Here is a 23,519-nt window from a genome sequence, read left to right as displayed (position 1 = left end):
TGAACTTGGGATTTTTTTCAGTTTCCTGCATTAGGCAGGACCCCTTCAGCCCACATTTGGCCTTGTGAATTTTCAGACGAATAATCTTAAATGTTCACTCACCCTTTTGACCAGCAGGCATCACATCCGTCCATTCATTGTTGACAGCAAATGTGAGAAGGTACTGAAGCCTTCACCATTGCCCAAATGTTTCGTTTGGAAACTGGAATTGTCAGCAAAAGCTCCTGGGACACTGCAATACAAAAATATTTTTTTACACATAACTAAGATGTAACTTCTAAAACCACCACTTCCTTAAACTTGAAAACAGCGCTATAGACATAGAACCTAGAGGTAGGGGAAAACACCTTTCAAATGAGGTATGTCAATATATCAAGTGTGATGCTGTAAAATATAAACCGGAAATAATGTTTTGAAAGATACAGATACCAATTACTTCAACATATACACTGAGAGGTTGCTGTTTATTACAGACTTTGTGCCAAATATTTTACATATGTTGGCGTAACAAAAATAGCATTTTTGCCCAATTATAAAGTGTTCAGTAACAATAAGCTGTTTTAACTCAAATCTGACATGGATAAACATACTGATTCATATTAAGTAACTCTATTTACTAGAAGATAAAAACATGTAAAAATAAAAATTGTTTCAAAAATAATAATAAACGTCAAAACTAGGAACAGAGGTAACTATAATCATTTTCCTCCAAAATAATTCTACAAACATTTATGAATTACATATAAGGAGCAAGAGATGTTTCTTGGAGATAGTTCCATCAAGATAAAACACATCATGTAATGTGCAGATGCCCAAGTGGAGAAGCCTGGATGCTAGACCCAGTATTGTCATCAATCGTGTGGCTCCAGGAAAGTCACTTAATGCCTCCGGGTTCCAGTCCTTTCATCTGCAAGGGCAGGTCACTAACTGATGCTGTTCATGTCCCTTCTACCTCATAGCATCTTAGTGTTTGGGGATAAAGCCTATTATGTCAAATAACCTAAACTATTAGCTTCTCCTCCAAGCTTCCAGATTAAAAAAGAAGGTTTTTACCATGAATCTTCCATCAACACCAAAACTGAGCAGCGGGCAGAGGATCTTGCACATGCACAGAGGAATTCTCACCTTGGCACTAGCGCCACACTTTGGTACACCTGCAGCCTAGGCAGCTAACAACCCCCAGGGTGACCATGGAAGGCTTCCATTCCTCTCCCAAAACTACAGCTCCAGCTCCTACGGAAATGTACCCATGTGTGTTACAGATGAGTGTTTCTCATATTTCAGTATACATAAGAATAACTTGAAGACCTTTCTAAATACAGATTCCTGGGCCATTCCCAGAGACACTGGTTCAGTGTCTCTGGAATTGGGCCTGAGATTCTGTATTTCTTCCAAACTACCAGGTAACTGGATAGGGCCAATCACAGACCACAGTTTGTCTCAAAATGATAAAGCCCCTGTGTCCAAACTCCAAGTAGCCTTGAGATACAAGAAGCATTTTCAAGACTCAGGGAAGCTCGGCAAACCTACTAAGTCAATGTCATGTAGCAAAAAGAAAGGGGCTGAAAATGCTCACCATCTTCAGGACACAATCTTTTTATTTCTCTGGCCTAGAAGGCCCTGCATCATCCAGTCACTTTCTACTTCTCTGACACCACCACCAGCCATCAACTCAATCCTCAACTACAACATGGATGCAGTGGTGGACATCCATTTCAAGAAGCCAAGGGTTTTCCTACCTCATACTTAGTGCACTGGCTTTCCCAAGTACTTGGAATGCCATGAGCTTACTCCTTAAACAAGTGGCTCCTTCTCATCACAGGGTCTTCTAGGCAAAGGCCTCTTCAAGCATGCGGTCTCACTTTACGTACTTAAGCTATCACCCCCAATTAAATCATTCTATTTGCTGTCCTCAGAGCTCTTGTCATCACCTATAAACTTTTTTCTCATTTCCTCACTTGTCCTCTCCACTAGACTATAAGCTCCAAATGACAAGGAAACGTCGCTGTTGTATTCTTCATTATCTTCCAAAAATTTAGAAAAATGCCTGGCTCATAGCAGCCACTCAAGACAGACTGAGTCAATAAACAAATCAACAATTTAAAGAACTAATTCTCAGGATCCTCTAAGCATACACTTGCCATTCATTGAAAATACACACTGCATTGGATATTTTTTTCAGTATTTTACAACAGTTATTTCATTTAACTCTATTCTTAACACAAAGACACTCTTACATGCAGATAAGAAAACCAAGGCACAGAAAGTTTTAGTAACTTGCCAATATCACACAGCTATTAGGAACTTGACAAAGCTTGCAGTCAGAAGAAATCCAGCTTTTTCTCGTCAATATATTAACACAAAATGCTGAGTGCCTACCTTGCACTAGACATTTTTCTGACTGAGGTTTGCTTGAGTGAGTTTTGGCTATAAGGCCTTGTAGACCTTTCTGACCTGAGCTTCCTTGTTCGTACTGGGAAAGCTAAGGCATCCACAATGACCAGGCAGATAATATGAGTGAGCAAGACAGACCAGGTAAAAGGTCCAGGGAGTGGTGAGGGAGGCTGCATGCTGGAGGCCCCAGGCTCTCTTAGCTAAGACAGCAGCAGCAAGTAGCCCCACAAGCCCATTACTGCCTTGTGACAACATAAACCCCAGGCTGTAACAGCTTTCAATTCTAAAATCAAACGCAAGAATCCAAATCACTATTTTGTAAAATTTCCTCATGTTTAAAAGATAGCAGCTAACTTTGTAAGAGAACACATTTAATTTAAAGGGAAAAAGGCAAGAAAAAGAACCTCTGCAACCCCTATACCAAATGATGGCTGGGGACACAGCTCTGGCCTGTGATTCAAGAGGGATCTGGAAGCACAGAGAAGCCACATAAGTGAGCACATTAAAAGACACTAGGTATCTGGGCAGATAAGGGATTTTGAGAGGAATTTGGAGGTTTTCAAGCTTTGGAAGGAAAATGTAAGCGGGACTGCAAAGGAATTCCTCCAAAACAGAGTATCTTAGTAGAAGGCTTTGTGTTGTTGTGTAGTTGCTAAGTCATGTCCAACTCTCTGTGACCCCATAGACGGTCTCACCAGGCTCCTCTGTCCATGGGATTTCCCAGGCAAGAACACTGGAGTGGGTTGCCATTTCCTTCTCCACAGAATCTTCCCCAACCAGGGATCGAACTGACATCTGCAGATTCTTTACCACTGAGTCACCTGGGAAACGCAGTCAAAGGTTCACAGGTGGGTTAAAGAACCAAGGAGTGCAAGAACTGCTATGAGAAGAGACGGATCATACAGGACTTCCACTCTGGATGCACACAGAGACTGACTTTTAGCTAAGACATAAGTTGGTTAAACAAAGCTTACGAGTATCATTAGTGTTAATCAGCTTGACTTCCTAAAACGTTAGTGTCACCAGGCATATTAAAAACATAAAGGACAAACTATCACTGTGGTGTGTGGAAATTTTTTGGTTTTGTGTGCTCTGTTAAGAATTCAGCTGACTCAAAACTAAATTTCATCTCCATCAAGCTGAGCAACTCGAACCAAAATACTGTATGAACGATAGGTACTAAGTTTTAAATGTACTTACACTATATATACTATACACTCTCTACACACACATAGAGTACATATATACATAGACACATATATATACTGTAAGTTCTATAATTCTAACCAAAATACTGTATGAATGATATATTACAGTTTGCATATGTACAGGATATACATACACTCTGTATATAGTATATATAAATCTATATATACTATAGATTTATAAATACACTCTGTATATAGTATATATAAATCATATGCATATACTATATGCTATAAATACAAGCTCTTTAACCAAAATACTATATAATCTATATACATTATATATAGTTTTTTATATGTATTTGCACACTATATATACTATACACTCTCTATAGGCACATATAGTATATACATACACAAATACATATATACACTATAAAATATCAGTTCTGTAACTCTAACCAAAATACTATATAAATGATATACTATAATTTATATATATTTGTACAGTGCATAATACTATAAATATACTCTCTATACACAAATAATACACATATACTACAAAATACAAGCTCTATAACTCTAATCAAAATACTATATATAATATATATAGTTTTTGTATGTATTTATAGTATTAATATATACACTATAAAATAAACACTATGTGTGTGTGTGTGTGTGTGTATATATATATATATATAATGGTTGTCTAGTCACTAAGTTGTGTCCGACTCTTGTGACCCAATGGACTGTAGCCCTCTAGGCTCCTCTATCCATGAGATTCTTCAGGCAAGAATACTGGAGTGAGTTGCCATTTCCTTCTCCAGGGCATCTTCCTGACCCAGGAACTGAACGCAGGTCTTCTGCATTACAGGCAGATTCTTTCCCAACTGAGCTATAAGGGAAGCCCCATACACACACACACACACACACACACATACACATACTATAATACATATATGGGTTTCCTTGATGGCTCAGCCATAAAGAACCTTCCTGCAATGCAAAGATGCATTAGCGACTAAACAACAACACATACATATACATACATATATACTATAAAATACAAGTTGTATAACTCTAACCAAAACACCACATAAACTATACTATAGTTTTATATGTATCTATAGTACATATACTATAAAATACATACAATATATATATACATGCAATACACACCTATACTATAAAATCAAGCTCTGTAACTCTAACCAAAACTCTGACCTCTAGAAATGAAATATATAGCAACTGAAATTTAAAAGGAAAAAAAAAAACCCACCAGAAAACCAGTATCCAAATAAAATTATCCAGAACACCACCCAGAGGCAAAAACCATCTACCTGGAATTGCATGCATGTCAAGAAAAATTATCTTTCAAAATAAAGGTCTTTTCAGACAATCAAAAGTTCTACAATCTCTCTACAAGGACATTCAGAAAGATGCATTTCAAGCTCAAAGAGAAAGACTGCAGAAAGAAGCTTGCCTGATTTAAGAAGAGGGAGCCAAAAAATCAAGAACTTGTGAGTAAATAAAAGTTAATGCATTATAATGACATGTAGGTCTCGAAATTTTAAAAAGTCTGGCAAAGCCATCGCTTGCTTCCCACCCAGGTTCACTGGTTCACAGTGGCTGTCAATCACCAAGGTCCTGGACTACAAACGTGATACACAATGAGGACACTGTCATGAAATGCAGCTTCTTGCTCCCAGATTCCAGAGTCTCAATCTGGAGTCCAAGGAATCTGCATTTTGACCAGCTCTTCCAGGGAACTCTGATGAAGATGCGCCCCGGCCTCTTCTCTGTAGTGCACTGCGCCACTGCAGGGCCAGCAACCCAGCAAGTCCCAGGGGCTCCGCCCAGAGAGGTCAAGGCAGACTCTCTACTTGGCCTTTGTTCTCTTCTATTTCACTTACACCTCAGAGAGCACCTTGGCCCCGAGGGGTCAACAGCAACTCTGCCTCAAGCCTGCTAGTCAGGAGCTGCAATAAATTAAAAGCCCATTAAGACATTTTTGAGAAAAGCCTAGAAGTGTTGAACCATTAATTGTGCCATATTCAATCTGTTTTCCTGGAGATTTGAAAAGCCAGATTACCATCTTGGGGGTCATTAGAAAGAATGAAGCTTTCTCCTTTTTTAATTTACATATTTCAAAATGCACAGATCCTTCCAGTGGCTACTACAACAGGCTTTCCAAGTTCAGCAGAGGCGGCCACTCTGCCCTCTAACCAACAGAGAAAGGAGCCTGTGGTGCCGTGGGGGTTTTGCCTTGTGTTTTCAAGTTAGGAATCAAAGCTCAGAGCCTGTGGTTGCAAAACAGCTCCAGGAAAACAGGTAGAGGCAGCCACAAAACAACAGTGCTGTTTTCTTGTTTTGTTCTCCCCTGTTTATTTTTCCCTGAAGCAATCCTTGCTCGGTACAAAAGTCTGCAGGGAGCTGGAAAGAGCAGCTGTGGTTCCCTGAGGCCAAGACCTAGCAATCAAGTTGTTTACCAAACACTGCCAGGCACCAGGAAAATAACAACAGCAGAGGCAGTATTTGCATCTGTTTTCAAAAACAACCTCCAAAGTCTGGGGCCTGCTGGGTACTTCTTTGCATGGCTGAAAGGAGGACTTGGAAAGTAAAGGCAAGAAATGCCGGGGGTATGAGCCCCCATGGCCTATGTGTTATCCATTATTCCACTTCTTTTGAAGAGAGCCTATCCTAAGAATAAAAAAGATTAGGAGTCTGCAGAGTTTCCAAGCAGGGGACTCAAACAGACAACATGCTTGTCACTGGCATTTCCAAGCAAGATAATAGTGGTCATCTTAGTAAACTGACATACTTTGCTGGTCATCCAACACCTCAAGACATCCAGCTGTGGTTCTCAATCTTGGAAATGCAGCAGAATCTCCAGGAGAGCTAATAAAAGACAGATTGCTGGGCCTGTCCCCCTGGTTGTCTCATTCTGTAGGTACAGGGCAGGGCCTGAAAATCTCCAGCAAGTGCCCACATGATGCTGGTGCTACTGGTCCAGACACCATGCTTTGGGAAGCAAAGCTGTATAAAACTAGGTGCTTTCTTGCTGTTCTGGAGATCTGGGACCCCCTGTCCGACATCAACCTCTCTCACGCATTGTCCAAGCAAGTCTGGCAGAGTCAGACCCAAAGGAGGTCACAGAACAGAATGTACTGGATGGGCGATTTTCCATTTATTTCTTCAGATCTTCCACCAGCCATGCTGCCCCAGTTCCTCACCTTGCCCTGTGTCTTGGAAAGCTACCGTGTGTGATGCATCAACAAGTACTCTTATCCTCTGGCTTCCAGCTGTACAACCAGCGGAGGTCTCATCTCAGGCGGACAGAGAAGAAGGGGCATTTACTGCCCAGACTTCTCCCCGCCAGGGCACTGAAGGCTGACTATGAAAGATCACAGCTCCTGCCAGGCAGCCCTATCCCTGAAGCTTCTCTCTCCAGGCTCCATTATGTGCCCCTAACCTTGTCCTCTCAGACCCAGGAGAGGGACAAGCCACCTACTTTCTGCAGGAACACTGATCCAAAACTCAAATCCATTAGAATGCTGTATGTGGAACTTTTAGACTCACGTAAGTATATGTGCACATACATACTCACGTATACATAAATATGTATGGATGGATGAATGTACATACATATACATATATATCTTTATAGATTACTTAATATACCTCCATCAGATAGGTCAGGAGACCCGGGAGGTCACGGCCAAGGCCACCTGCTGGGGTTTGCACCTGTGTTCCTTCAGGGCCCTGTTCCACAGGAAGAGTGGGACCACTCTGTCTAATCGGTTATACAACCTGATAAGAAGGAGAGCATTTGTGAGAACTTCAATCCTTCTCTAATTTACTAACTTAGTTTCCTTTGTTGCAAATAGCACCAAAATAGAAATGGAACAGAAGTGGGTGGAGCAGACTCCATCACCAACTCCCGTGAATAACTTTCTGACAATGCTGAATCCAGTTCAGAAAGCAAATCAGCTACAGAAAAAAAGGTGCGTGTTGTCAGCTCACAAATAAAATGCCAATCTGCCTTGATTAATAAGGCTTGGAGAAGAAGAACAAATAATACATCTGTTTTAAAAAATTGTAACCTCAAATGTACCCTAAATAAGCATCTATCTGAACAGCTAAGTTCTAAAGTTCTAATCAAAACCATCACCCAAGTTTAAACCAAATGAGCCACCACCATCAACATCTGTGGCTTCACTGGGCCCACTTGACTTCATTTCAACAAAGTTTCCTAGAACTAATCACTGTTACTTTTACTTAACTTTCACTAATAAGATTTACTCCAACTCACCAGAGGACTTGCTGGTATCTATGTTCAAAAACAAGTTTTTAAGTAAACCCATTAGATTAATTAGAACACATGGGGAAATACAGTTGCTAAGTAATTACTTTTCTAGTTCACTGAGGCTTAACTATTAACCTTTTTTGTTTGTTTATTGCTCTTCTTCACTGAAAATCCCCTAAACATTCCATTTAAAACTTGAAGGCTGGCCCTCCTGCTCTATATGTCTGCCTGCCCCCCATCTCCCCAGGAAGAATACAGCTTCTATCTGAACCCTGATGTTGATAACAAGTGACTTAACTGTAACCCCCAATTCAAGGAGTGTGAATTCCTTGAATTCAACCATCATCCTGTTGCCTCCCAGGCATTCTAGAACCCCATTTTATCCTATATCCTGGCTCCAATGCTCACTTTAAAAAAAAAATTATCCAGTTAACATTATTTCTTTTAAAAAAAAATTATATTTATTTATGGCTGCACTGGGTCTTTGTTGCCGCATGGGCTTTCTCTAGTTGCATGTGTGGGCTTCTCATTGCAGTGGCTTCTCCTGCTGTAGATCACAGGCTCTAGGGCACACAGGCTTTAGTGGTTGGGGCTCGTAGGCTCAGTAATTGCAGTTCCCGAGCTCTAGAGCACAGGCTCAATAGTTGTGGTGCACGGGCTTAGTTGCCCCATGGCAAGCAGGCTGTTCCCAGAGCAAGGATCAAAGCCAGGGTCCTGCATTGGCCAAGCAGATTCTTTACCACTGAGCCACCAGGGAAGCCCCAGTGCTCATTTCTTTCCACCACCTTCCAAGATTAACATCATGAACAATATGGAGACTTTCCTTTTTCCTTAAAGATATCCCTTTCATCTTTCCCTGGAGAAGGCAATGGCACCCCACTCCAGTACTCTTGCCTGGAAAATCCCATGGATGGAGGAGCCTGGTAGGCTGCAGTCCATGGGGTCGCTAGGAGTCAGACACGACTGAGCGACTTCACTTTCACTTTTCACTTTCATGCATTGGAGAAGGAAATGTCAACCCACTCCAGTGTTCTTGCCTGGAGAATCCCAGGGACCAGGGAGCCTGGTGGGCTGCCGCCTATGGGGTCGCACAGAGTCGGACACGACTGAAGTGACTTAGCATAGCAACATCCCCTGACTTCATGCAAACAGGGAAGAGTTGGCCTTTCTTTCTTTTCTTACAGCCAAGTTATGGCTCTGCTAATAGTCTACCTTGCCTGCCATCTACCCCATGGAGAATACTATCATTCCTCTCCACTGTGATTCCCTGACTCTTCAGAACCCTTCTTTTGATGACTGTATGTGAGGGAACCACTGCTTCCAACCCAACCATACAGCTTTTAAATCTAAATGTCAAATGCACTTCTACACCTATCTCAGATGTTTCAGTATCTGGTTAACAGTTTTGGTCTACATTCCTTCAGTGTGACCACTTTTATCAACCTCAATAGCCATGAAGATGGCCCTTCCAACAGCCTGGCCAAGGCTTACATCAGGCCTGGTTCAGATAAGATACCACTCAAAAAAAAAAACAAAAAACTGCCAACTGTTCAAGTAAATGAATACACACTGGGTTATCTTAACTTATCCTAAAAGCTTTCAGCCTATTTGAGAAGCAGTATACTGCATTAGTTGAGTGCTCAGGCTAACTGCTCATGTCCCATCCGAGCCATGCCACTTACTAGTTATACCCTTGGGCAAGTTCTTCCATACCTGAAAATTGGGATAATATCTGCCCGGAGTAAGGGTGCATTAAGTTCTAATTAACCACTACCACTTCCTCTACACCTGAAGGCATGGCCAAAACTTTGATTTCACCATTCCTTAGAACTGTTCCACTTCAAAGACCTTGAACTCTGAAATTCACTAATGACCTTGCATGGAGCCAACACTCACAGGGTCATTTCTCCTGAATTTGCTCCTTGACTGCAATGAGAAAAGGCACCAAAACTCAAATTCTTACCTCTTTACCACATGCCCAGTTCATCATCCTCCTTCTAAGCTTTCTCTCTTTTACAGCATCTAAGGCTCATTTTCCACATATCCCCCAAATCCCTGTTATCACTCAGGATGACTATTCTACCAACTTCCTGCTCAAGCCCTTTGGTTCCTTCACCTGAATGAGATGGGTGAAGCCAGGCTTCGGTGTGATTCATGGTTTATATCCTAGATGTCTTCACTACAGTGCCCAGGACACAGAAGGTTGTTATATGTGATACTCATCTTGGTTCTATCAGGGAGCCAGAAAGATAAGATTCCCCATAAGCCTACTTGGCAGTCATCTATGACAAGTTGCTAAAGATTTATGGGAACTCGAGGCTCAGTTTCACAAATACCTTCCACTAGAGGTTCAGCTTAGTCGCACAAAAAACAAGCCTTCCACCCTCACTGACAAGTTGGGCTACGCTGAGAGAGCAGGACTTGAAAAAGGAGCCGCCTCCTGGCAGGGCAAGTGCTTCATGCATCCTTGAAGCCCAGGGGAGCCTAGCTGCTCCCGTGAAGAACAGTCAAGCGAGCAGAGGGCTGGCTGCCATCTGGGCTCTTTATAAGGTTTTCGTGGTAAACACGTTTACTTTCTTTTCATTGGCTGGGCTTATCATGATCAAGTATTTTGTTTTGAGTCTTGCTCTATAAACATGTTTACTTTGCAGGGAGAACTTTTTGATAGCTGGTACACTTGTTTTTTGCACTTTTAAATTCAAAACATATTTTTCACAGCCTGTGGTAAACAACTCAAGGTGGTAAACAAATGATATTATTTCATCTTCACACTTGATAGGTGATCCCTATGTATCTGATCAAAAGCTGGAAGTGGGTTGTGGGTAACCAAGGCTCTCTACTGGATGAGAACAAGAATCACATTCACAGTGATGAGGCTATTAACAAGAAATTTGTCACTATAATTTTTGACAATGGCGGGTCCTGCAGATGAAGGAGACTGGCAAACTCAAGTCTCAGTTTCCCCAGTGGTGATATTCCACGGGAAGAGATAACATGGTGAAACCAGACATCATTGTCATGTGAATGGATAGGGTCCACATTTTCCATGAGAGATTAAGGTTACAAAAATCAGCATAGAGAGCTGATGTTGGGGGAAAAATAAAACAAAATTTTCTAAAAATGAAGAAAGCAACTAGGTCACAGTATTAACTGCAATTCTCTGAGATGCCTAGTCAGTGATGATTTCTGCCTGCTTTAAAATTAAGAAAAAGGTAGCAGCTTCAACTGTAAAACAGAAAAGTCCTCTATTATTGAAAAAGGAAGGAAACACAAGAGTAAAACGGGAGAAATAACTTTTGAAAAAAACCAGTGGTCTTGAAGCTGGTTTAAAAGTACTGTTTAAAACAATTGGTCTGTGGAATGAAACATGAAATCCCACCAGAGGTGGGTCAAAGCTCTCTTCCAGAGAATTCTCTGGGTCCCAATATTCCAACTAGCAACAAAAGCCTTCTTACCACAGGTCTTTGAGGAAGGCCTGTATTCCTTACTTAAAAAAATACAAGAGGCCAAACTCTGTTAAAGCAAATACCACCCCATCCCTGCCCCCTACTTTCAAATCATCTTCTAAGCCTATGCCCAATTTAAAGAAGTTTAAAAAAAAAAACCAACAAGGAAGTTGAAGTTGTGGTAGCATAAGAAGATAAACATCCCCATTTACAAAGCATTATTCTTTCATTGTGTATGGTACTGTAGGGAGGCAAAGTAACCCCATATGGCACCTTATCCCTCGCCCAAGACACCTAATGTACAGAACACACAGATATCAGAGAACAAACATACTTCTAAGACTTCTTTCCCAAGGTTATAATGTGATTCAGAGATATGATGAAGGGACAAGGGACCAAAGGCATTTTGAGGCAGCCATCACCCTTGATACTGAGATTGTCTCTCCAATCAAGGAAGAAGAACCAAAACAAACAGCTGTCCAGACAGTTTTAGCAGAAGGGCAATAAGGCCCAGGGGGTTGGAGGCGGCACAACCAATGAGTAGGAAGCACAAACCTTGTCCCCGTTTTGCCAACTGTTGGAGAGCCTCTGCGAATCAGAGTTTGTCAGAGCCTGGCTTTCCCTTTCTAAAAATAAACAGCATGGAATCCTACCTTTTTGAACCATCCCATTTCATAATTTTTATGCCTCAGCCTTGAATGGAAAATGCCACTTTAGGGGATAACTGACAATTCCAGGCTCCATAATCCAATCAATACAATACTTGGAGTGCTTTCCAACAATCCACCAAAGGCATCCAAGTTCCCACAACTGAGGAGCAGAAACGGAATTTCAAGTTACTGTGACGCTGGCCAGTGACAAGTCATCAGCATTCTTCAGCTTTTAGCTGTCTGAGCAGACAGCTGACTCAGCGGGGACACAGTTACCCAGTCAGCCACCTCCATTTGACCCACTGCTCAAAGTGATCTGTCTTTCATCCATCTCAAAAAAAACAAAAAAGTTGAATGACTAATAAAATGACTAAAAAACAACATCCAGATAATTCTTACAAAGTTAAAATAATAATAATAAACATAACCCAATACAGCCTGGTGGAGAAGGCAATGGCACCCCACTCCAGTACTCTTGCCTGGAAAATCCCATAGACGGAGGAGCCTGGTGGGCTGCAGTCCAGGGGGTTGCGAAGAGTCGGACACGACTGAGAGACTTCTTTCACTTTTCACTTTCATGCACTGGAGAAGGAAATGGCAACCCACTCCAACTCCAGTGTTCTTGCCTGGAGAATCCCAGGGACCGGGGAGCCTGGTGGGCTGTTGTCGATGGGGTCGCACAGAGTCGGCCACGACTGAAGCGACCTGGCGGCAGCAGCAGTGCAGCCTGGTAAATGGATGTGAGAATGATGACCAGTCTCAGAGGGACCCAGTGACTGACGGCCACATTTCCTTCTGAGAAACGGGGTGGAATGGCGTGGTTTGGAAATGCCTCGGGAGAGCAGGAGAAGAGCTGATGATTACGACCAAATCATCAGGGAGAATTATCAAAGGGTCAAAGTGGTGAAATATCTATAGCATAAATACAGGAAAAGAAAGGAACACACTGACCTTTCACCTTGGTGTTTAACACAGTGAGAGGCCTCTGGATATTGTCCTAAGGACATCCACTTCTAAGACCAGCCAGCATGCATGGAGCCCTGTCCACACCTGGCACTCTGTCCTGACGGAGCATTTCCATCCAAGGTCTTATAATCTTCACAAGTAAATACGGCTATCTGACAGATGAGGAAAGATCAGAGAAGCCAAGTCTTCCACCCAAGGCCAGGGTTAGTAAGTGATACCAGCACTCGTATCTGAAATCCAAGTCTCCTCCCTTCACATTACCCAATACAACAGACTACTACTCTTCCGAAAGCTCAAAAGGGAAATCTGGAAAGGTTCTCAAGATGAAGCCCCACTGGAAATACAGGGTTAGAACTCTATCGGGAGCACCACACTATCTCCCACAGTCGAAATCCCTCAGCTGCTTGCGTGCACTCGGGCAAATTTTGGTCAGGAGGGAAGCCCAGAACCAAGTGAGCCCTGGTAACACCTAGAAGTCGCAGGGGACATCCCCACAGAGAAAGGTGACAGGAGGAGTGGGGCTGATGCCCGTGGCCGAGGCACCGTCCTTTCATTCCCTGTGCAGGAGGATGCTTTCTAGTCCTCAGTCTCCTCCTTGTTCTCTGAAGTTCACCTGATCAAAACCCTAAGCATTGTCTACACTCCTTCCTTTCCCTCTCCCTGCCTCTCCATGAATGCTGTCTGTCCAGAAGTCTCCAGAATAAGACCCCTCAAATGAAATTCAGTCACACATTTATGTAGCCCCCCTCTGCGGAACCGTGGTGCATGTTTGGGAGCTGGGTCAGGTGGCTATCCAGGCTCAGCTGTCTTCTCAGCACAAGAAGCTAAATAACAATATGTGATTGAAATAACATTTCAGGAAAACAAGGAGAGTTGTGTCATGGGGAATATGTGATTAACTGCCAGATGAATTCTACAGACCATAACTGTTACAAAGTTCAAAAGAAGGGAGCGATCACTTCCAACAACACATCCCAGGGTGCAAACTCCTCACAAAGCTCTCCTTCCCATCCTCTTTGGCTCAAATCAGGATCTGGCTGCCTGGGCTCTGATTCTGGCTGGGACACTGGTGGACTGAGTTACTCAGGCTCTCTGGGCCTCAGTTCTGCAACTATAGCATGAAGGTAAGGACAGGTCACCTGTCATGGGGTGGTAAAAGGATTAAGCAGGATGATCCATGTAAGCTGTACAACAGGGCAACGGGTGTTACTGTATCTCCTGGCAGATCTCCAGTCCCAGACTCCATACTCCTGTATATACATCTGAATCTGCACACCTGGTCTACATGGGGCCCTTCTCTCCACCCCTCTATGTCTGCCTCTGAAGCTGTGCCTTCTATTCCAACAAGCCAGAAACCCTGCTGCCCTTCTACTCTGCCCCCACCCCAGGCTTAGCCAGCTACCCTGCTTGGTCTCACTTTGTCTCCATGCTGGCTCCGGCAATCATATTTCCATTTCCAATATCTCAGGACAAGAACAAGAACCTGAGAGAGTGCCTGGATTCAACTTCCCAGTCAGCCACACAGTAACCTAATTTGTGATTTTGGACAAAGTATGTGATTTCTCTAAACCTCTCTTTCTGCATCCATAAAATGGGGCTAAAGAGAGATCCCACCTCAAAAGGTTGCTGTGAAGATTAATTAAATCTCACTATGGGTTGAGAACTCTGTATAGAAATTCTGACCCTCGGGGGGATCTGATATGAGAGCTGTTGTCATCTTTTCTTGAACCACACAATTAACTGAACATCAGTATCCAACTGGTCTCTCCCTTCTCAGTTCGGAGTCATTGCTTATCCTTGATGATAACAGATTTGAGTTAGTCATCCACAGAGCATAATTCTGCCTCTCTTTTAAACTTATCAATTTAATTTTATGGCAAAGTTTTACAAACAAATGGGCACTCTCCTCCATGGCTGGGTTCAAGGTAAGCTGGCACAGCCTTTAGGTGCAGGGGGTGGGCAGGATTTAGCACTGCTTTAGCAACCTTTAAAGCATGCACATCCTGTTAAGTCCTTGCTCTTTGGAATTGATTGTAATGAAACAATAACCACTGGGGGAGAAATCAGCGACAATGGTGTGAGGAAACATATCACGGCATTGTATATAATATATAAAAACTGGGAAAAATAAATATCCAATAAAAATTAAATATATTATGATTCATACTGATGGTGAAATACTATGCAGTCACTTAAAAGGGTTGGAAAAATAAACATAGACACAGAAGGAAACACGATCCCCAAATCATACCTGCTCCCCAAATGTTGAGGGTTATATTGCTAAGTAACAGAGACGTGTTACAAAAACTGAGTTTTCCTAAGTTCAGTCGCTCAGTCGTGTCCGACTCTTTGCGACCCCATGAATCGCAGCACGCCGGGCCTCCCTGTCCATCACCAACTCCCGGAGTCCACTGAGACTCAGGTCCATCGAGTCAGTGATGCCATCCAGCCATCTCATCCTCTATTGTCCCCTTCTCCTCCTGCCCCCAATCCCTCCCAGCATCAGAGTCTTTTCCAATGAGTCAACTCTTCGCATGAGGTGGCCAAAGTACTGGAGTTTCAGCTTTAGCATCAGTCCTTCCAATGAACACCCAGGACTGATTTCCTTTAGACTGGACTGGTTGGATCTCCTTGCAGTCCAAGGGACTCTCAAGAGTCTTCTCCAACACCACACTTCAAAAACATCAATTCTTCGGCGCTCAGCCTTCTTCACAGTCCAAATCTCACATCCATACATGACCACAGGAAAAACCATAGCCTTGACTAGACGGACCTTTGTTGGCAAAGTAATGTCTCTGCTTTTCAATATGCTATCTAGGTCGGTCGTAACTTTCCTTCCAAGGAGTAAGCGTCTTTTAATTTCATGGCTGCAGTCACCATCTGCAGTGATTTTGGAGCCCAGAAAAATAAAATCTGACCCTGTTTCCACTGTTTCCCCATCTATTTCCCATGAAGTGATAGGACCAGATGCCATGATCTTCGTCTTCTGAATGTTGAGCTTTAAGCCTACTTTTTCACTCTCCTCTTTCACTTTCATCAAGAGGCTCTTCACTTTCTGCCATAAGGGTGGTGTCATCTGCATATCTGAGGTTATTGATATTTCTCCTGGCAATCTTGACTCCAGCTTGTGCTGCTTCCAGCCCAGCGTTTCTCATGATGTACTCTGCATAGAAGTTAAATGAGCAGGGTGACAGTATACAGCCTTGATGTACTCCTTTTCCTATTTGGAACCAGTCTGTTGTTCCATGTCCAGTTCTAACTGTTGCTTCCTGACCTGCATATAGGTTTCTCAAGAGGCAGGTCAGGTGGTCTGGTATTCCCTTTTAGAATTTTCCACAATTTATTGTGATCCACACAGTCAAAGGCCTTGGCATAGTAAATAAAGCAGAAATAGATGCTTTTCTGGAACTCTCTTGCTTTTTCCATGATCCAGCAGATGTTGGCAATTTGATCTCTGGTTCCTCTGTCTTTTCTAAAACCAGCTTGAACATCTGGAAGTTCACAGTTCACATATTGCTGAAACCTGGCTTGGAGAATTTTGAGCATTATTTTACTAGCGTGTGAGATGAGTGCAATTGTGCGGTAGTTTGAGCATTCTTTGGCTTTGCCTTTCTTTGGGATTGGAATGAAAATTGACCTTTTGCAGTCCTGTGGCCACTGCTGAGTTCTCCAAATTTGCTGGCATATTGAGTGCAGCACTTTCACAGCATCATCTTTCAGGATTTGAAATAGCTCCACTGGAATTCCATCACCTCCACTAGTCTTTCTAAAGTTCTGGTTTATTTAGTGTGTGCCAGATGCTGCAAAAGAACACATTACATACCCTGGGCTACTGCAAACCCCAACAAAGTAAGTTTTATGTATTATCCCCATTTTAAAAACAGAAAATATAGACAGAAATCAAATAATGTGTCCAAAGTCAGGTAGCTAGGAAGGGAAAGCTATGATATTAATGCAAGTATAAGTCCAAGTCCTTGCTCTTTTCTAACACTGATACTCATAAAAATATTAGTACATTTAGAGTTAGAGTAAGTATATCTCCATGAGAAAAAGACTAGAAAAGCAGATAGAAAAACACTAGCAGTCATTTTCTCTAGGGGGTAGAACTATAGATTTATTTATTTTTGCTCTGCGTTAAACATTTTTTCACATTTATCATAAAATGCTTCAGTAATAAGGGAGAAAAGAACAAGGTTTTTTCCATTTTAAAACGTGAATGTCAGCCACCTTTTTCCCCTTCCCCCTGACAAATGCAGATGCTGCACTTGTAGGGAAGGCAGCGTTGCTCAGTGATGAGGTGCCAGAGTCCCATCACCTGGGGGTGGGCCACTGAGAGACTCTGGCACAGCGGCTTAGGATGCTGTGAGGGTCAAACGGGCAGGTTCAAAGCCCAGATTGGGCTCACACTTAAGTGCTCTGTAATCTGAGTGATTATTATGACTGGCAACATCTTCATTACACTAGACACACTTGATAGCTTCTCTCTTGAGATGGGACCAAAACGTGGTGTAAAAGAGCAAGCTTCAGTATCCCTTAACCAACAGTGATAGTGGATCAGATAACTACCCCTCCCTCGAACTCCCCAGGCTGGTGAAGCAAAAACATGGACAAGCCTGTAGCAGGACTACCTGGCTCTGAACCCCACAGGTGTCACTTTGCTTTGTCTCGGTTTCCTCCATTTACAAGATGGAGATAATAATGGCTCCCTCCTCACAGGACTGTGGTGAAGACTCAAACAGGTAATGTAGGCGAGACTCTTCTCCCTGGGTCCAGCTCACTGTGACTGCTTAATAAGTATTACATGTTAGCACGAATTTCCCCCATCCTACGATGGGCTCACATCTCAATAAATCCACTGTAAACTGAAAACCTCACAAATAAAAATGCATTTAATATGCCTAACCTATGGAACATCACAGCTTACCCTGGCTACCGTGAAGATGCTCAGAACACCTACAATAGTCTATGGTTGTGCAAAATCATCTAACACAAAGCCTGTTTTACAATAAAGTGTGAGTATCTCATAGAATGAAGACTGCACTGAAAGTGAAAAACAGAATGGTTGTAAGTGTACTGCTTGCCTGCCCTAGTGATCACACGGCTGATAGGAAGCCAGCATCACCAAAGAGCACTGTACCACCTACTGCTGGCGTAGAGAAAGCGCAAAACTCAAAATTCCAACTATGGTTTTACTGAATGAGGGTTACTTTTACACCATCATAAAGCTGAAAAATCTTAAGTCAAATCAGTGTAAACAGCTGACCACCTGTCCTTCAGCAAGCATTAATAGAGTGCTACCTGCCATGTGGATTTGGCCAAGCTTTAGAGCTTTTTATGTGGATTTGGCCAAGCTTAAGAGGTTTTTCTGCCACGATCTTCCAAATTTAAACACTGTAGTATAATATGAAATGTGCTTAGTCGCTCAGTCATGTCCGACTCTTGCAACTATAGCCGGCCAGGCTCTTCTGTCCGTGGGAATTCTCCAGGCAAGAACACTGGGGTGGATTGCCATGCCCTCCTCCAGCAGATCTTCCCAACCGAGGGATTGAACCCAGGCCTCCCACATTGCAGGCGGATTCTTTTACCATCTGAGTCACCATAATATTCCATAATATGAATTCCATAGGAATATGAATATTCCATGATATAAATTCCATAATATGAAAGACTTGTTCAAATGAGACATGCTCTCTTGTAGATTCCGATTTGCTTCTCTATTAATTAGCTCGGGCTGCCACAACTAAGTATCCCAGATCAGGAGACTTTAACAACAGAATTTTCTTATAGTTCTGGAGTCTAGAAGTCTGAGATCAAGGTGTCATTAGGGCTGGTTTCCTCTGAGGTTTCTCTCCTCGGCTTGTGGATGGTTGTCCTCTCCTTGCCTAAGTAAGTGTCTGTGTCCTCATCGCCTCTTCTAAGGCGGCAGATCATACTAGATTTGGTCTCATGCTAATGATCCCACTTTGACTTAATTGCCTCCTTAAAGACTCTGCAAATGTAGTCACATTCTGAGATGCTAGGGGTTGGGACTTAAACACAGGAATCTGAGGGGGATGCAATTCAGTTCCCAACAGCTCCTGCAAGGAGCATTCTGGAAGAACAGGAGTAGACCTCAAACTGAGAATCAGTTGCCCCTGAGCCCTGGCCATCTGCGCAGGCACAGTTCCTGAGGATTCTACAGGCCCACAGGCACAGCAAGATAGCAGGGTTCCCTCCCAGACAATGGAGCGTGCCTTCCCCACAGAGTAATAGTTCCCACTCTCTCCTTCTGGGACTCCGATACACACCGGAGACCAATGCCCATCAAACAAAACACTCAACAACTCTGTGGTCAAGCGGGCCAGCAATCTCACCTACTGCTCACGTTTACGTGTGTTCAAAGACAGGAGGGAAAGTTCTCATTCCTCGCGTGGACGCTCTAATCTGAGTTCGCGAAATAAACATAAATCACCACTGATGGTCATTTTTAAGAATCAGTCCATGCTTATTCAAGCAAATTTTTAAACACAAACAAAATGGAGTTTCTTGAACCACAGCCTGTAATTTACCAAGTGCAAATATCTAAGATACATGTGCTAAATTTAAAGAAACAACTATTATTAAATACCCCATTATGGAAGGCAGTGAAATGTATTTGTGCTCTGTATATCCGTTACAATACTTCAACTCAGCCTCCCTACGTTTGGCAGTTCTTTCCTTCAGTGATAATAAAAGGCTTTTCTTTCCATTAAATATCTAAATGAAGTCAAATAGTGTATGTTAAGTAAGCCCATAAGTCCTTTTGTATGATGCAATGAAGTCTTGAAATGCTTATCTACTGAGCACTCAAACTTAAAGGCTGGCGGTTTATGTCCCCTACAGAGCCCCGGGACCCTGCTGGCTTGGCCAGACTGTGAAAATAAGCTTCAAATGACCAAACGCAACTGCAACTTTAAAAGTAGGAACCAGACCAGACACAACAAACCACAGAGTAGTCGCCTCACTTGTCATAATTCATGTGTGTGGAATTCAACTGTAAAAGCATTCAGAGTGCTAACTTTCCTCCATCGGGGCATTCCATGTGGAATGTCAGATTGTGAAAAGCTGCTGATAAGCCGCTCCTGATTACAAGCCTACAAGTGGTAGCATTAAATAAAAAGAAATATTTATCACAAGCCTGAAACAGCCTGGTGTGTGCCATCCAACACCAAAATAAGACAGGCAAGTCCCGAGATACTAAAATATCCAGGTTATAACAGTAAGTACTCTTACTAGTGGCCCTGTTAATACACCAAGCTTCTTTCTTGCTTTTATGTTTTCTTCTAACTTTCATTTGTACATTATTCTCCATTTTGATGGCCTACATAATGATCCCTAATGAAATCTTCTTTTGAAAAACAATTTTCTCATGGTTCAATGACACAAAAATATAATTCTTACAGATCTGTAAAAGAGAAACTTGAATGGATAAATACATACATGTGTAGATTCCAAATCCATGCACATATATATATACATAAATATAAAAACATGAAAATATAATAATCCAAATAGCACATCTTTTTTGGAAACTAAATTGAGCTTAACCAAACTGCCCTAAGCCAGGTAGGAACCACAGGACACGCCAGCAATGATGATGATGGTGATAACACCTGCCATGAATTCACTACTTACATGTGCCAAGCGCACTGCCCAGTCCTTGACGTACATTTTTCTCATTTGTCTCCTCATGACAACATTCTAATGTGGGATGTTTTCCTTTTACAAAAAAGGAAATGGTGGTTCAGAAATGTTAAAACTGCTCAAAGTCCCAGAGCAATAAAGCAGAAGAACCAGGATTTGAAACTAGTTCAAACTGTGCTATATTGCCTCCCAGTGGTGCCTTAGAGACAGGATACAGGGCCTGGCTGAGGGTAGGGTCACATACCTGGCCCTAAATGATCTCTTATATTGGCTAGGGACAGGCAGCAAAGCTCAAGCCCTATCTCAGAAGAAAGTCCAAGAGCAGGTGTCCCCTCCAAGTAAGGTAGGAAGCCCAAAGAGCTCCGTCCTTCCTCTCCCAGAGGGACAGAGAGGAAGAAATCCCCACCTGAAATGGATCCCTAACCTTCCCCAACTATTACTTGACTGCTTTGCTATCAAAACTATCACATGAATGTTCCTGAAGAGTCTCATTTGCCCCTGTTGAGAAACACTCAAGGAACACATCATTAAGATAGAAGAGCAATGGCAGTCTTCTCCTTTCCAGAACACAATCCAACTTTTCCTGGATAATAAAAGGTGAACAAACAAATGGAAAAAGCAAGAGCCTGGCATTAGCTGTTTTCTGAATGCCTCTTACAGGAGCTGGTCACTGTTCAGAGGAGCAGAAAGAGAACTTGGATTCCAGCTTCACTTTGCCCCACAACCAGGTACCAATCCCCTCTTCCTAGAGTGAGGGGTGAGAAAGGCAACCTCCAAGTCTGTGTTCAGCTCAGGCTTTCTGCGATTCTCAGAGCTTCCTTCCAGAGTAGACAGCAAAGCTCAAGAGGTAACACCTAACACCAAGGAAGCATCAGCTTCAAGAGCTAAACTAAACATCTCCTATGTGCTCATAGGATTAGCAGTACACTGGAGAATCCCTGAATAATCAGTAGGTCAGCTTCAGGACAATGTAAAAATAATCAGCCCTGGCAACAGTTACCAGGCACTTCCAGCTCTCTCAGGCTCCCAGGCCAGCCCACATCTCTGTCCTCAACTGCAGACATGGGTACCTATCTGCCTTCATGGCATGTCCTCTGGGATGTCTAGACAGCTTAAGATTCAAAAAGTATAGAACTTAATATTCCTTCTGAAACAGGCTCCACACACATCCTTCCCCCTCACAATTTATGGTCATTACATCCTTCAGTCCCACTCAGGCTAATTAATGGTCTTTTTGTCAATCCTGACTCACATGTTTGTCTCAAATCTCAAATCTATTCCCTTAGGTAATTCTGTGGAAGCTGCCTTCAAAACAGATCTCAAGTCTAACCACTGCTCCTCTCTTTCACTCCCAACTTCCTGGTCACGGCCACCATCACATCTCCCCTGGATTCCTTACACACCTTCCTAACATGTCTGCTTGCTCTTCCACTACCCCCACCTCCACCCCGCCCATGATCTATTCTCAACACAGCACCAACAGGGATCCTTTAAAATTTAAGTCAAGTCAATACCTCCAATGGCATCAGGCTACTCAAGTATGAGGTAAATCCTTTATTTCCCACCACATTTCCCCTGGTTCACCACCCCCAGTCACGTCCACCTCCTGAATATGCCTCAATCATGCAGGGTATGCCCTGCACCAAAGGGCTTTTGCATTAACTGTTGCCTCTGCCTGGAATCTTTTACAGGACTAACTCCCTTCCCTCCTTCAAGTCTTTGCTCAAACAGAACCTTTAAAGAGACCTACCCAACCAGTCTATCTAAAAGGACAACCCACTCCCACCCTCTAGCACCGCCAATCCTCATCACCCTACTTTTCCTTCCCCTGCATGCACCTTCTAACATACTACATAATATGCTTATTACATCATGTGTCCCCACCCCAACTGCATCCCTGTCTCCCTCCAGAATATGAGCATCCACAGGGGTGGGAATTTGTTTGTTCATTAATTTTTCCCACACTCCTATAATACTGCCAGATACAAAACAGGCACTTCATAAGTGTTTGTTGTTCAAGTAACTGAATAGGGGAAAGAAGCCAGGGGCGGGGACCCCCTGAGAAGATCTGCTCTCCTGAAAGGAAGGGTGTGGTGTCTCTGTCTCCCAGAGGCGAGGAGGAAAAGTAGACAGACACATCCACACTCAGCAAGCCCTGGCACAGACATCACAGCACTGCCTCCTGTATGCGGAGCAGACCCAGGTAAGCAACTTGACTCCTTTGGCCACTGGCCTAGTCACAGCTTCGGAATTCCTCTCCCTTACATCACCTCCAGGAAAGACCAACAGCCAGCCATCTCCCACCCTTCCTCCAAAGCTCCACACTCCAGTGCTTACGAGATGCCCAGCTCAAGGACAAGAAAAACGCAGCTCAAACATGTAAAACTATAACTCAGTGATAATTAATTAGATCCACAGCAGGCAACTTAAAAAAAAAAATATATATATATATAAATGACTTTTTCTAGAAGCCAAAATTTTAATTCAATAACATAAAGATTATCATGCTATGGAGGTTCAAATGTTAACTCAGTAAGTTCAGTTCATGAATGTTAGGAAAAACATCATTCTCTGGTCCAAGTTGGCATCTCTAGTCCCTCTAGAATATCAGGCCTGTGATTCAGCCTTTCAGTTGAATACTTAAACAAGGGCTTGCTTTTCATGCCACCCATCCCCTGCCTTCTGAATTTACCCAGAATGCTCTGCAGGACATGGTAGAGGATGCTTTTATGCAGACGAATTGGTCCATTCTTTCTGAATCTTAAGCTCACATTTACAATGCCATTTTATTTCTGCTTGTTATTTTACACTCAGACGTGATTAAATTTAAAAGAAACATTCAACGGAATGGTATATACATTTTCCTGTGATCAAAAGTTACATGGCAAAAAAACTCTCCATATTTATACAGCTGAACTGGCCGCAAGTCACTGGAATCACGCTTACAGAG

At 42.8% G+C, this 23,519-nt stretch overlaps 1 protein-coding gene across 9 annotated transcripts in view; it reads right to left on the bottom strand.

Annotated features, from left to right (window-relative positions):
- FOXP1 (forkhead box P1) overlaps positions 1 to 23,519 on the bottom strand; it is a 625,652-nt gene that overhangs the window by 530,054 nt on the left and 72,079 nt on the right. For all 9 annotated transcript variants that reach the window (XM_070359720.1, XM_070359713.1, XM_070359711.1 and 6 more), the window contains one exon: positions 103 to 232. The gene's annotated coding sequence lies outside the window, so the exon portion shown is untranslated. The remainder of the gene's footprint in view (positions 1 to 102; positions 233 to 23,519) is intronic.

This window comes from Bos mutus, chromosome 22 (assembly GCF_027580195.1).
Source record: "Bos mutus isolate GX-2022 chromosome 22, NWIPB_WYAK_1.1, whole genome shotgun sequence".
NCBI classification, from domain to species: domain Eukaryota; kingdom Metazoa; phylum Chordata; class Mammalia; order Artiodactyla; family Bovidae; genus Bos; species Bos mutus.
The sequence above is the reverse complement of the archived record's forward strand: the minus strand, read 5'-3'. Positions and strand labels throughout refer to the sequence as shown.